Genomic DNA, 15,577 nt, shown 5'->3' with positions numbered 1-15,577 from the left:
TATATACTAGGGGCATATTTATTAAGGGTCGAAGTGAAAATTTTAATTCAAATTTTTAAAATATTTTTGAATTGTGAATTATCCAAACTTGATTTGAGTTTTAATTTGAATTCAAATTTTGAGATTTATCCTACTCTGGCCCTTTAAGAACTCAAATTCGACTATTTGCCTCCTTAAACCTGCTGAATTGCTGTATATGTCAGTGGAAGAGGTCCAGAGATCAATTTGGTGATGTTTGCAGTCTTCCTGACATTCAAGTTTTTTTTTCGGACAAAAAAACTCGAAACCAAGTTTTTCTAATTCAAATGAATGTGATTTGAGTTTTTGGGTCAATTCAATTAGTCCAACAAAATTTGATTTTATTAATAAATTTCGAGTTTATGGGAGTTTTAAAAAATTTACATGAATTCGAAATTCGATCCTTGATATATGTGGCTCTAAAAGTTAACTAAGCGGTAAACTTTCCCTTTTTATCTCCAGGAGGAGATACAGTGATCTTAAAGATGATGATGCATTATTAAATAATGTTCTCCTAAACATTAGGTTTCTGCACGGATCTGTGGGAATGCCATTGTAATTAATATGCGGTGATTCCAAGCTGCATAGCTGGAAATCACTGAACAATGAAAATTGTTTAAATTCTTCCTTCTTACATTCTTTCTATGTTGCTAGTCTTCCATTAATTATAGAAAAGAGCAGTACTTAACTTCTAAAATGGAGGGGCTTGCTATAAGATGATTAGGGTTTCTTGTGGGTTGAAACACTGTGTTTTAAACTGGCCATGAGCACAGTCAAATGGACATATATAAAAATGTCTCCGTTTTTAATTTTATTGTTAGGAGTTATGCTGTATGTCTAGTACTTCTTTTAAAAATGTCTATAAAGAAACAACATATCTATGATATAAGAGAATAGTATCAATATAAAAAAAATTGATCATAATGTAAATATAAATATAAAATTGTTGCTTAACTTAACAACTCAGGTATATGGTATCATTTTCTGCCATTTAGAGCACAGATTTGAAAACAGGAATTGGGCTCTGGTTATATTCTTGACATTTCCTTTATACATTTTAACATATTTTGTTAAGAATTCTTTTTACTTGCTACACTTTAATCTCACAGATTGTAGCCATTAAGGTAAATGCTGGCGTAAGGATTGAATAAATTAAAGCCTTTGCAATCAGATTATAAGATTTAGTGGAGATCAATCATTCATGTCTATAATTGCTACAGAATGGAGAATGTGGAATAAAAGTTTGTTATATAAAGTCAGTCATCGCATTGAAGTGTATTGCAAAGCTTTCCAGTTGTTTTGACAGCTACTACATTCATTGCACAAAGGAGTTTTCCCTGAGAAATTAACCGTTGTTAAATGAAATTACCATTACATTTTTGGAATTCTGTTTAACTTTGATTACAAGCTTAAAAAAAATGTTTTGAATGTTGTTGCATTACAACAAATATTTTCATAATAACCAACGTCATGCTTGATTTGTTTTTGTATTATTTTCTTTCCCTTCTACTCTCTCAAGTAAAAGTATAAGGAACTTACATTGCCATAATCAACACAGCCACTAGAATCTCACCAAACCAAGTACAATGGAACACGTAAATATAATGGGGCAAATTTACTTACCTTCGAAGTTGTGCCAGCGTTGGCTTTGCCGCACTTTGCCAGGGCACCGCTAATTCACTTAAATCTGAAGTTGTGCTCAGGGAGGCGAAAAGGTAGCTAGCCTTAATTCGCCAAGCAAATCGAAGTTACGCTAGCGATGCATTACACTACAAGGCTGGGAAAGCTTCATAAAATAAAATAGAGTTGTTATTTTGCCCTATACATGTGCCCACTGTATAGTTTAGGTGCCATATGTTAGGAAATGTAGGGGGGAAGGATGGTACCCCCAAAAAAATGTACAATCTTTTTCAGCCTATCACCCTTAAAAAAGTAAAAGATGCCAGCGTTTTTGGGGACTTAGAAAAAATGACAACTTTTTTTGAAGCAAGCCCTATCTACTCTATTGCACTTCGCCTGGTCTGAGGTGGTGAAGGCAAGTCTGGGGCAAGAGGTAACGTTCAGTAAAATGTGCAAGTTATATGAATTAGTGTAGTTACGTCCCTTCACCATAGCGCAACTTCGTCTGGCGTAAGGATGCGTAGTAGCGCTAGAGTAGGTCCACTTCACTAGCGAATTTACGCCAGCACCCATTAGTTAATCAGCATAATAACGTCACACTGGCGAATTTTCTCTAGCGTTAGCCACTTCGCTCTTTAGTATATCTGCCCCCATGACTGTACCATAGCCTACCTTCATCATGAAGAAAATATCATGGAGAAAATATTAGCAAAATGCCTAATGAGTTGTAGTTTGTGGATAAAGTAACCTCTCATAAAGGCAGAAATTATAAGATATGTGACTTTAGTGATATTAGCCAGGGTATAGAAAGGCTACTGATTAACTAAAATTATGAGTTACTGTATCAACAGACTTTAACCCTACAAAGCAGTACCTTGGGTGATTTCTCCCTATCATGGTACTTGACACACGGCTTTAAACCACAAATAGACACTCTTATTAAAGTAGTGTAAATGCATCAAATACAGCTTGTATACTTTTGAGAAAGAGCTCAGCTCGAAACATGTCGTGACACATTAAAGCACTTGAGTTTTGCAGTAAAGTTCTGCGTATTGGACCTATTATTATCCACCACCTTTATTGTTTACTTTTTAAATCAATTCCTTTACAATTGTCTTACAGACAGCTTTCTAGTGGAAGGGCAGTTTGTTGTAAAGTATACAGCTAATATCATAGAAGGCAATTCGTCTGCATTTGGTAGCTGCAACTTTTCTCTGGAAAAATAAGTGTGGAAAAGGAAAAATCTCCTGGGAATCTTCTTAAAAGAATTCTGTCATGATTTCTATGATGTAGTTTTTATTTCTAAATTACACTGTTTACACTGCAAATAATTCACTCTGCCATGTAAAATTCCATTCCTGAACCAACAAGTGTATTTTTTTAGTTGTAATATTGGTGTGTAGGCAGCCATCTCGGGTCATTTTGCCTGGCCATGTGCTTTCTGAAAGAGCCAGCATTTTAGGATGGAACTGCTTTCTGGCAGGCTGTTGTTTCTCCTACTAAATGTAACTGAATGTGTCACAGTCGGACCTGGATTTTGCTATTGAGTGCTGTTCTTACATCTACCAGGCAGCTGTTATCTTGTGTTAGGCTTCCCATTGTTCTGTTGTTAGGCTGATGGTGGGGTGATATCACTACAACTTGCAGTACAGCAGTAAAGAGTGACCGAAGTTTATCAGAGCACAAGTCACATGACTGGGGGCAGCTGGGAAACTGACAATATGTCTAGCCCCATGGCAAATTTCACAATTAAATATAGAAAAAATCAGTTTGCTCTATTAAAAAATGGATTTCAGTGCAGAATTTTACTAGACCAGCACTATTAACTGATTTTTGAAAGAAAAAAAAACATTTTCCCGCAACAGTATCCCTTTAAAGGGATCCTGTCATCGGAAAACATGTTTTTTTTTCAAAACTCATCAGTTAGTGTAACTCCAGCAGAATTCTGCACTGAATTATATTTCTCAAAAGAGCAAACAGATTTTTTTATATTCAATTTTGAAATCTGACATGGGGCTAGACATTTTGTCAATTTCCCAGCTGCCCCTGGTCATGTGACTTGTGCCTGCACTTTAGGAGAGAAATGCTTTCTGGAAGGCTGCTTTTTTTCCTTCTCAATGTAACTGAATGTGTCTCAGTGAGACATGGGTTTTTACTATTGAGTGTTGTTCTTAGATCTACCAGGCAGCTGTTATCTTGTGTTAGGGAGCTGCTATCTGGTTACCTTCCCATTGTTCTGTTGTTTGGCTGCTGGGGGGAAAAGGGAGGGGGCTGATATCACTCCAACTTGCAGTAAAGCAGTAAAGAGTGATTGAAGTTTATCAGAGCACAAGTCACATGACTTGGGCAGCTGGGAAATTGACAATATGTCTAGCCCCATGTCAGATTTCAAAATTGAATATAAAAAAATGTGTTTGCTCTTTTGAGAAATGGATTTCAGTGCAGAATTCTGCTGGAGCAGCACTATTAACAGATTCATTTTGAAAAAAATGTTTTTTCCCATGACAGTATCCCTTTAAGTATGTTATATTTGTGCAGTTGCTGAGGACAATAATATATACTGTTTTTTGTGTAGGTGTTGTGGAAATTCCAATTGTACATACAATTATATTTGTGTTTTTAAAACATTGACAAATCCTGAGGTGTGACAATAACCATCCCTTTTGGACAACAATTTGCCCATATTTACTATATATGCCAGCCTAGAGAGGCAGCCAGTGTACCACACAGTTCGAGGTGATGTTGACTGAAGTGACTGGGGTTTTGTCAGCCACCAGTGGAGCTACTAAACAGTTTTGCCAATAAATTGGCAAGAATAGGTGCAAGTGCCATTGACATTGCCGAATCTGAGCTACAATTTAGTCATTGTGCTTTTTTCTAGGGGAAAAGAACCCACTAAGAGAAACCACTAATTGGCTCCAATGCATTGGGCATGTGGTAAGAAAACACCCATTGACTTCAATGCATTTTGACTATAGAGGCAATAAATAAATGTAAAAATGTGTATCATTCTCAGTGGCTCATTTTTTGTCTAAAGCCTTGCTTTACCTGCACTTAATATTTAAGAATAGGGTAAGTTGTCCAATCAAAGGAAAATGTGCATGTCGAATAAAGTTGTTTGGTAATAAATCAAGAATATGCTATATAAGGTATGGTTTGTATTCGTAGAGTATGGGTGATTGAGTGTAATTGGGGGCTTTGTGCTTTTAGTTATGGGATCTGCTGATCTGCTGTATTTAAATGGCAAAACAAAGACACAAGTGAGGCAAAACAAGTAATAAATAAGGACAAAATTCAGTACTGTGTTAAAATCTATATCATTGATAAGAAAATGTATGTATGCCCTATTGTAAAACACTATGAAATGAATGCGCAAGACTTTTTATTTTCGTGTTATGAGCTGGTTTAATTAATAACTCGATCTTTAGAATAAAAGGAGAACTAATATTAAAATAGTGAAACGAACTGTGGATAATGTATAGTTCTGAGAATGATATTCCCTACATTTTGCATAATTAATATATGATATTGAATGATTGTTGTGTTAGTGTATGTGCATCTAACTGTTCATTCCCAAACTATACATTTTAAACTATTCCTGAACTTGTTGGTATTTCTGTTTATAATTTTTAACTTTATGTTTAGTGATGGGCGAATTTACGGGGAATTCCCGCGATTCGCCACCGGCGAATAAATTCACGAAACCGCTGCAAATTTCACATGAAATTCATGAATTTTTTGCCGAAATGCCCCAAATTCGCCCATCAATATTAATGTTGCTTAACCGGACAATCCAAAAATATTTTGTTTGCTTGTGGCAAAAACTTGTCGGCTTCATCAGTGATTATTTGTATATGTGAGTATCTGGCTGTTAGGGTAAAGTATGTGTAAAGGTGGCCATAGATGTGCAGATTTAACTTCCTATAGGACGAACGTTCATTCGGTGCCATCTCCCGACCTGCCACTAACCTTTCAGATCAAATAAGGTAGTAAAAGAACAGATCAGACGATGTTCTGCCCCTGACAGCAATCGTACGAAAGTTATGTCCGACAAAAGCTGGTGACATTCTTATCGTCAGATCGGCAATACATGCAGAGATTTTATCGGTAGCTGACAGAAATCTTCTAATCTGATCGTCTGAACGACCGATCGCCATGGCACGAAAAATGTCGGGACACTCCACACACGGCACGAAAACCGTAAGAAGCAAAGATTCGTAGGATCAAATCTTTACGTCTATGGCCAGCTTAAGTAGTAAAGTGTGAGAAGATTAATAAGTTAGGAATTGTATTGCTCCATATAAACAGTCTTAAGGGGTCATAACGAATACAAGTGAAACTGCAACTGCAAATTGCCAAGTTTTTGACCCATAAAATAAGTGTTTTCTCCATTAGTTCAGAATAAGTGTAGCTCCCTTCAAGTTACCTCTACCAGGTGTTATTATAAATGCAAGTGCAATTTTTGACACAATTGTCATGCTTTTGACCCATAATGCAGCATTTCCCCCATAGTTCCAGTATAAGCATGGCACCCTCCAAATTACATCTGCCTCCATAGTGTCATATATGTGAAAAAGGAAGTTATTGCATTTCAGGTGCACGTTGCAGCTAACATTTTCAGATTGGTGGTTGTGTCAGTTCCACAGCTCATGTACAAATAAATAAGTGCATGTTTTATTGTGTGCATGTAATCCTTAACTACTTGGAATAAAACACACTTTTTTAGCAAACGGAATTACATATTTTTTTGACCATTATATACTGGTTGGAACGTACCAGAATCCTCCACATGTGCCCCATTCAATTGATGCAACCTGCTGCATGAAATCCTCCACCAGGTCAGGGTTCTGCAACGTCATTCGATAAAGTTGTGTACCATTCATAAAATGAGGCAGGTTGAAAGCATAGGTAAATATCTGGAAGTGCAGGAGCATTTTTAGAAAAATGTACCTTAATGAAACAATATTTCAAAATGGTTACATACAGCATCTGCACTTGCAGACAGGTATATAATTCATAACTATAGAGGAAGCAGACCCCACGGTCGCGGGGGGGGGGGAGGCCTAGGGAACAAGGGGGGCCCAGGACCAAGGGCCTGCTTCCTCTAAATTACATAAATCTCACCTCTGTAGCCGTTCTCCTAACTGAGAGCCGTCGGGGAGCTTCAGCAAATAGCGAAGGGGGGCGAGTAGGCAGGTGGGTATTGGGGAGGAGCAAGAGCGACTGTGCATGGGGGCTCGGCAGCATGCTGCTGAATTGACACCTATAAAGAAGTTATGATTATACTCTGATATGCATTGCAGTTATCATCAAAGGTGGGAGCAGCAAGCCCCAGTGTAAATATTCACTAAAACTATCAATAAAGTCTCATTGATTCAATGAAAATTTATTGACTTAACTGGTCCAGATTATTTTTTAAAGAAGAAGGAAAGCTACTGAGACAGTTTGTTGTCAATAGATTAGCCACAGTGGTGCAAGCTAGAACACTACAGGTATATTTATTCTGTAGAATGCTTTACCATACCCGAGTAAACAGCTCTAGATGCTCTCTCTGTTTCTTTAGAATAGCAGCAGTCATATTAGCTTGGTGTGACCTCACTTCCTGTCTGAGTCTCTCCCTGCTCACTCATAGCTCTGGGCTCAGATTACAGCAGGGATGGGAGGAGGGAGAAAAAGGGAGAGAGGAGCAAACTGAGCATGCTCAAGCCCTGCCCTGGAGGTTTAGGCTGAAAGAATACAGAAATGATTCAGAAGCCCATGTGTACACAATATAAAAAAAGAAATGCTGTGTTTCAGCATACTCAGCATACTCAGATCAGCATTACTTTGATGGTTTACTGGTGTATTTATATAGACCTTTCTGATAAAGTTTACTTAGTTTTAACCTTTCCATCTCCTTTAAAAGCCATTTATTGCCAATAGAATTAGGCTCCCAAAACACATATTTTGCACAGCTATTACCTAAGAAGATTATTGTGAAAAAACATACATCAGTGGTAGTCAGGGCCAAACAAGGTCTTCATTAGGAGGTATTATAATGATTTGCAGGATAAACACTAGTCATTTTACAGTATGTCCCATTACTCTCACTTATTCAGAGGAAATAAATACAAAAGCAATTCCAGTTACCATATACTCAGTAATCTGTTTTGTAATGGTGATTAAAAATAGTGTTATCTGAACTCTTAATAATGGTCAGAATTGTGGTTTATAAAAACAGCTCAATCGTGCAACGCCACTTAAAAACAAATTAAGCTAATTACTGCTCTTTGATAAATGGTCACACTCACCGGTGCCTTTTACAAACAATCAATCACGAGGCAATTATAAACATAATGCTAATGATACATGACAGACAGACAGAGATAATTAAAATCCTCAATCTCAATCACTCCGAGACAGTCATGCAAGTTAGAAATGTCTCGGCCAAACCATATTCATTTTCAGATGTTTCTCGAAAGCCAATGGCAAATGTGCAAGTCTTCTGAGAAAAAGTGTCACGCTTGGCACCCTAATTCAGAACCGATGCTAAGCACCCTGGTCTCGGCTCTTGCTTCAGCCTTTAGCAGCCGCCTTTCACCTCGGGAGGAGCCCTCGGCTAATCGGATGCTGCCAGGTCTTAATAAGAGAGGTGCAAAGTGAGGGGTTCTGAACAACCACAGGGGCACAAAGGTAAATGCAAAGTCTTTGGGCAGAAGGTTGCGGTACAAGGCTTAGGCAGAAGAGTAGTCAGAACAGGCCGGGTTGGGGCAGGCAGAGTGCAAATGGAGTCAGGCAGGCAAGGGTCAAAACAGGAGATCAATCAGAGGGGATATAGAATAAGCGAAGTCGGATATCAGGCAGGGGTCAGGATACGGATCTCAGAATAGTCAAAAGCCAGGCAGGGGTCACAACAGGAATCAGGATCAATAATACAGATAGCACAAATGCTCAGAAGCACCAGGAACAAATCCTATAATGGGCAAAGTCCTGTAGCCCAAATGAGCCATTTAAACATTTCAAATTATGGTGGGGCTGCATTAAGGAGTGCTATCTCTGGTTTGAAACGTATTGTCCACCCTAAGTGGACAATAAAATATTACCCTTGAATCCCACCGTTTTCAATACTTCTTGCATATACATCCAGCTAACCCTATCAAACGCCTTTTCTGCATCCAGAGAGAGTACCATCAGGGGGTGTTTGTCCTTTTCTGCTATATGAATAAGATCGAGCAGTTTCCTGGTATTATCAGGGGCTTGCCTACGCATAACGAACCTGACCTGGTCATTGCGAACCAGTTCCGGAAGAAGCGTGGACACTCTGTTGGAAAGAATTTTGGCATACATTATTCATATTCAAAAGTGCTATTGGTCTATAGTTGGTGCAGCTATCTGGGGCCTTACCTTGCTTCAGGATAGTAACTATAGTGGTGAGGAATTCTGGGTTAATTGTATTGTCAGATACCCAGTGGTTGTATAGTTTAGTAAGCCGTGGTGTTAGAACAGGTGAGAATAATTTGTAGTAGTTATTTGAGAATCCATCAGGGCCTGGTGATTTACTTGCTTTAAGGTTTTTGATTGTGTCTATTACCTCTGCCTCTGTGATTGGGTTGGCCAAGGCTTCCAATTATTGATGTGTGATAGAGGGGAGTGTTACAGTGTTCAGAAACTTGTGTATTTCTGCTGATGTGGGATTGTGTTTGTGTTCCTGTTCTGAGAGATTGTAGAGCCCCCTATAATATTCTAAGAAGGCTGCTGCAATTTCTCTCGGGTTGGTGATGTGTTTTTCTTTGTGTTTCAGGTATTTAATTCTGGCCTGTGCCTGGACGTCTTTAAGTCTATTAGCTAGCATTCTGTCTGCTTTGTTGCTTTAGTATAGTATTTTAGTTTCAGTAGCTTAAGTCTAAATTCTGTTTTGGCAAGCAGTATCCTGTTAAGATGTTCTCTATATTCTGCTATTTGCTTTTTAATCTCGGTTTGCTTTGAAAGGTTCTGGGGGGATTGAAGAGAAGCTTCTAATTGTTTCAATTGTGTCTCTAACTTTATTTGTTGGGTTTCTCTATCTATTTTGACCTGTTTGCTGAGGTTGATTAGCATACCTCTAGTGACTGCCTTATGGGCAAACCATAATGTCTGTGGTGATATCTCAGGGCTTGAGTTAAGTTGGAAATATTCTTGGAGTTCCTGCACAATTTGCTGCTTGAGTTCTGTTCTGGTTAGTAGCGAGTCATTCAGTCGCCAGATAGTTGTGCCCCTCAGTTCATTTTGGTTTTTGATGTCCACTACGACTGGGGCATGGTCTGACCATGACCGAGACCTAATGGAGGCACTTCTAGCAGACTTGTTTTTTGTGGATCAGCCAGAATGAGTTCTATCTTTGAGAAAGAATCGTGTCTCGGGGAGTAGTAAGTAAATTCCCTTTGATGTGGTTGTGGCCTCTCCAGAGGTCTATGAGAGCATTTGTGTGTATATATGTGTTGATTTTCTGAGCTATTCTAAGTAAATTTGGGTGTGGGGTCTTCCCTGGGGGTCTGAGAGTGTCCTCAATTTGGTCTAAGGCTATATTAAAGTCTCCTGCTACCACTAGGCGTCCCCTCTTGATATCCTGCAGTTTATTGAGTGTAGTAGTACATAGAAACGTATCCTGATTGACATTAGGTACACGAGGTCTGCCACTTTGTCCGTCAGCCTGGTTAGATCTTTTTCCATGGCCTGTTGGAAGTCCGCGACTTCGTTGTGCACGGCAGAGAACTCAGCCATCTTGCGTTCGATATGGTCTGTGCGATCACTGAGTTCTCTCACCTCTTTATTTATTTCTTCCGCGAGGAGTTTGAAATCATACTGTAGTGAGGTGTGGAGATCCGAGAGCATAGATTTTATCTCTGCTGCTGTTACAGGTAAAGCTGCGGTGTCTATCTCTGCTCTTGCTTCATCTTCACTGCGTTCCAAAATGGCGCCGGTTTGCTTACTGTGCTGTTCCAGAAAGAACTCCGACACCTTTTTCGAGTCTTTCTTAATCGAATTTCTGGGTCCCATGTTGCACCGCTCGGTTCTGGATATGGAGGGTGTTGGGTTTCAGCCTTTTAGCGTGGGGAATATGCTTAAATTACACCTTTTGGGGCTATTAATCGGAGAGCTCTCGTGAGGTGCGTCTGCTCACATGCGTGCGCTGGCTTCGCCCCCAATTTTTTAAATATTTGAGTGTTTGCTTATTTTTTAAAACAAAAAATCTGAATATAAAAATGTTGAATAATATCATGAAAAACAACTCAAATTTGTACGCTATTATTTTCAGTGGGTTGACACACATTGAAAAAAACAATTTGAACATTGATAAATCACTCCCTTAGAATTTCCTGGAGTTGTTCTGTTTACTAGGTGCATTTGGAAAACAAAACTTACTTTTGCTATGAGGTGTGCTGTGTTTATGAAATGAGTGAATTTGCCTTAAGAAGAATTGCACAATTGTCTGTTTAGGGTCACTAAACCATTAATGAAACTTACTTTATATTAAATAGCTGCTATCAGTAACACTAATAGCAATAACATAAAGCCGTGTATGTGCCATATTATAGACTAGCTATGAACAAACAAAAATATTCACACACAATCTTTGGACTCTCAACACCTCCAACAAATATCTAGTAATGTTTTTGAAAGGATCAAATTATATCTTTTTATATTTATAATACACATCAAAAGTAAGATTAAAATGTTTTGTTCCACTGCAATATTACTCCATTATACCAATTCTTTTTCAAAGTCTGAGAAATAAAAGGTAGTTTTTGTTCAGGTCTGACTGTGACATTTGGGAAAAATGTCACAGTCAGACTTGACTTGACTTGACTTGTTCAGCACCTTAAAAAATGTGTGAGGTCTGCCTGAGAATTTCTGCTGAAATACAAAACCAACATGGTTACGGGTTTTGTGGAAAACTATACCTTTAAAAATTCTAATCCCAAAAATCTATCAACAAATTCTTTTCTGAAAGCTTGTCAGCAAGTTGAGACAGGAATGGCACATCTTCTTTATCTAAAATGAGATATTTGGATTTGTACTCATTATACAATATAAAACACATGCCAGTAGCTTTCTAGCCCACAAATCCTATTTTAAGATAGTGTGCAATGTTATTTAAAAGTAGAAGTTGATATGTGTATGTATACGGATGGTTGAACTACTGGGAAGTACAGTGACTTCATGTTTCAGTACTAACATTGCTAATATTGACAAAGTATTGTGATTTTAACAAATAATTTCAATTATGCATTTACTAAATCTTGTTTAACTATATCTTAGTCGTAATTTTGTTAGCGAAGGAGATAGACTCTAGCGGTACTTCGTTCCCTAACACCAGGTGAATTTGCAGTCTGGCGAAGGGACATAACTGCACATATTCACTAAGATGTGGATTTTACTGAACGTTAACTCTTGCGCCAGACTTACCTCCGCCACCTCAGACCAGGCGAAGTGCAATAGAGTAGATAGGACTTCCTCAACAAATAGTTGAACATTTTTCTAAGTCCCAAAAAACGCTAGTGTCTTTTTCTTTTTACAGGGTAATAGGCTGCAAAAGATCATAAAAATGTTTTGTGGTAACCAGCTTCCCCCCTACAATTCCTAACATATGGCACATAAACTATACAGTGGGCTCATGTGTAGGGCAATATAACAACTATTTTATTTTATTAAGGTTTCCCGGGCTTGTGTAGTGTAATGTATTTGCTGCAATATATACGTCCATTGTACTTTAACTTCCTGCCGTATGCAAATTAGGCAACGCTAGCGCAACTTCACTTTGCTTGCTGCAGTAACGCTAGCGCAACTTCGCCAGCGTTCAGCACACTGATTGCAACTTCGGATTTTAGTGAATTAGCGTTGTTGTGGTGAATCTACACCTGGCGAAGTGTTGCGATGCTTGCGAAGTCGTCGCTGGCGCATTTTAGGTTAGTAAATTTGCCCCTATAAGTCACACAGGGGCCGATTCACCAAGGGTCGAATATCGAGGGTTAATTAACCCTCGATATTCGACTGGGAATTAAAATCCTTCGACTTCGAATATCGAAGTCGAAAGATTTTAGCGCAAATAGTGCGATCGAAGGATTATTCCTTCGATCGAACGATTCGAAGGATTTAAATCCAACGATCGAAGGAATATCCTTTGATCAAAAAACTTAGGAAAGCCTATGGGGACCTTCCCCATAGGCTAGCATTGAGTTTGGTAGCTTTTAGATGGCAAACTAGGGGGTCGAAGTTTTTTCTTATCGAGACAGTACTTCGACTATCGAATGGTCGAATAGTCGACCGATTTTTAGTACGAATCCTTCGATTCAAAGTCGTAGTCGAAGGTCGTAGTAGCCCATTCGATGGTCGAAGTAGCCCAAAAAACACTTAGAAATTCAAAGTTTTTTACTTCGAATCCTTCACTCGAAGTTAGTGAATCGGCCCCTAAGAGTTAGTCTGGAACTCCAAGGTGATTTCTAATATCCTTATATTTAACAAGGGGTACACTGTTAAAATACACACGTTTAAGTGAGTCGCGTGACAAAAATTACATTAATAAGCACCAATTATAAAATATTACATTGCCAAGCATCATTTATATAGTGAATAAAGTACCCCCTCTTGTAAATTATAAGGATGTTATAAGTTACCGAGGAGTTTCATGACCATATTATACAAGTCATGGAACTCCGAGGTAACTTCTAATATCCTCATATTTTGCAACTGGGTGTACTTTATTTTTTATGTGACAGAAATGACATCAGAACTCACCGTTTATAACTGATGACATCAGAACTCATCGTTTATAAGGATATAATTTACAAGATATTCATAGCTTTTGTGTATTATAAGGATATCATTTACAGGATATTCATGGCTCTTGTATATTATATAGAGATTAAACATAATTAGTGCGTACACTCTAAGTTCAATACATACATACTATGATCAGTGTTATCAGGAACCATTTCCAGTATGTTTGAATGTGAGAGGTAACTGGCGTGCCTGGAGGAAACCTACAGAGACAAAGAGAAAACATGCAAGCTATATTCAGATAATGCTCAGCTGGAATCACTCTGAAGAACACTGGCTCTTATCTAAGAGCAGTGAGGAATTCATGAAAGGAGTTTATGTCTAAATAACTTGCAGTATAACGGTTTGTAGTGGTTTGTTAGACAGTATTTGTTAGACTGTATTAGACTGTATCAGTAACAATGACATATCTATAGAGGGAGAAGTCTCCATGGCTGCAAGGGCCCCATAGACCTAGAAAGCACATTTATTGCAACATTGGATTCCCATATTTTGCTTGGGTTACAGAAGTCTATGCTGTATTGACACAAATTATTATATGTTCCTTTAAATATTTATAGAAACATTAAAGGAAAACTTACCCCCGAACAATATAGGTCTCTATAAAATGATATCACATAAAACAATTCTTATGTAAAACCCTGCTTCATGTTAATAAACCAGTTTCATGATAATATACTTTTTTAGTAGTATGTGCCATTGGCTAATCCTAAATAAATGCCAATTCACGGTACACACAAACAAACCATACATTTTAGGTCACATGAGCCAATAAATGGACAATGTTCTGACTTTTGCTTTAACACTTCTTCCTTTTACGGTTAGAGCGGCAATATTTCTGGTCAGGTGATTTCTGAGGCAGCACAGACCATCATGAAATGGTGTTTCAAGGCAAGAAATGTAAAAGGGCCTTATTTACTTAAATATATACAGTATACCAGTTCGGTAAGATTATTCATTATGCTACTTATTATGATGTAAACTATCTGCTGCTTAAAGGACAAGGTAAGTTAAACTTAAGAAGTAGCTAGAAATGTTGTACATTATGGGGCACATTTACTATGGGTCGAATATCGAGGGTTAATTAACCCTCGATATTCGATCATCGAAGTTAAATTCTTAGACTTCGAATATCGAAGAATTTGTTTGTTGGAACGATTCGAAGGATTTTCATTCATCGATCGAATGATTTTCCTTCGATCCCAAATTGCTAGGAAAGCCTATGGGGACCTTCCCCATAGGCTAACATTGTACCTCGGTAGGTTTTTATAAAAGAGACAGTACTTCGACTATCGAATGGTCGAACGATTTTTAGTTCGAATCGTTCATGGACGAAGTAGCCAAAAAAAAACTTCGAAATTCGAAGTATTTTTTATTCTAATCCTTCACTCGAGCTTAGTAAAATGTACTCCTATGTTTTGGGCTTCTGTGCCAGTCCCAGGCAACCAAAGCCCTTTAGCAGGGAAGATCTGTGCCTTCAAATATGCCCCAGTAGCTCCCCATCTTCTTTTCTCTTGATTCACTGCACATGCTCTGTGCTGCTGTCACTTACTGAGCTTAGGGACCAACCCAAAATATACAGTACACATAGAATATAAATGTCACAGTATAAGGCTGATAAGTAATTAATACAGATAATTACTACATGGCAGCACAGAAATCAGTGCAACTAGCATCAGAATTTAATAATCAGCCCTGTAGCATCAGCTTATATTACAGACCAGCCTAATTTTCTACTTGATAATTAGTGACGACCCCTAAGCTTAGCTTCTCAACAGCTACTCAGAGCCCACTGAGCATGTGAGTGTCACAGACACTTTCCAAGATGGTGACCCCCTGTGACAAGTTTGAAGTCCTTGATCATTGCTGCTATTGACAAGCTGGAACGTTACATTGGTTCAATAAGTTCAGTATATAAAACATTGCATTTTTAATATTCATTTTTTAAGGGTATAGTTTTTCTTTAACTCTTGAACCCCTGTTAGTAGAACAAGAATTACAGACCTTTCCCTGTCAGTAAATCTATTTTCAAAATCAACCTTGAAAACAGACCTCCCCTAAAAGCATAAGTAGGTAAAAGACTACAAAATATTAGTGCTGTCAAAGTTTTAAACAAAACCCACAATTTCCTAACTGAGCAACA

General features: G+C 38.1%; 1 long non-coding RNA gene across 2 annotated transcripts in view; it reads right to left on the bottom strand.

Moving 5' to 3' along the window:
• The window catches only part of LOC121395022, a 65,413-nt gene that overhangs the window by 23,653 nt on the left and 26,183 nt on the right, over positions 1-15,577 (bottom strand). Inside the window, exon 1 of one of the 2 annotated variants that reach the window (XR_005962181.1) lies at positions 13,565-13,637. The exons of the other annotated variant lie outside the window; for it this stretch is intronic. This is a non-coding gene — a long non-coding RNA (uncharacterized LOC121395022). Of the gene's footprint in view, positions 1-13,564; positions 13,638-15,577 lie in introns of those variants that run through there. 2 annotated transcript variants of the gene reach the window in all.

The sequence above is a fragment of the Xenopus laevis genome, chromosome 6S (genome assembly GCF_017654675.1).
Source record: "Xenopus laevis strain J_2021 chromosome 6S, Xenopus_laevis_v10.1, whole genome shotgun sequence".
NCBI classification, from domain to species: Eukaryota; Metazoa; Chordata; class Amphibia; order Anura; family Pipidae; genus Xenopus; species Xenopus laevis.
The sequence above is the reverse complement of the archived record's forward strand: the minus strand, read 5'-3'. Positions and strand labels throughout refer to the sequence as shown.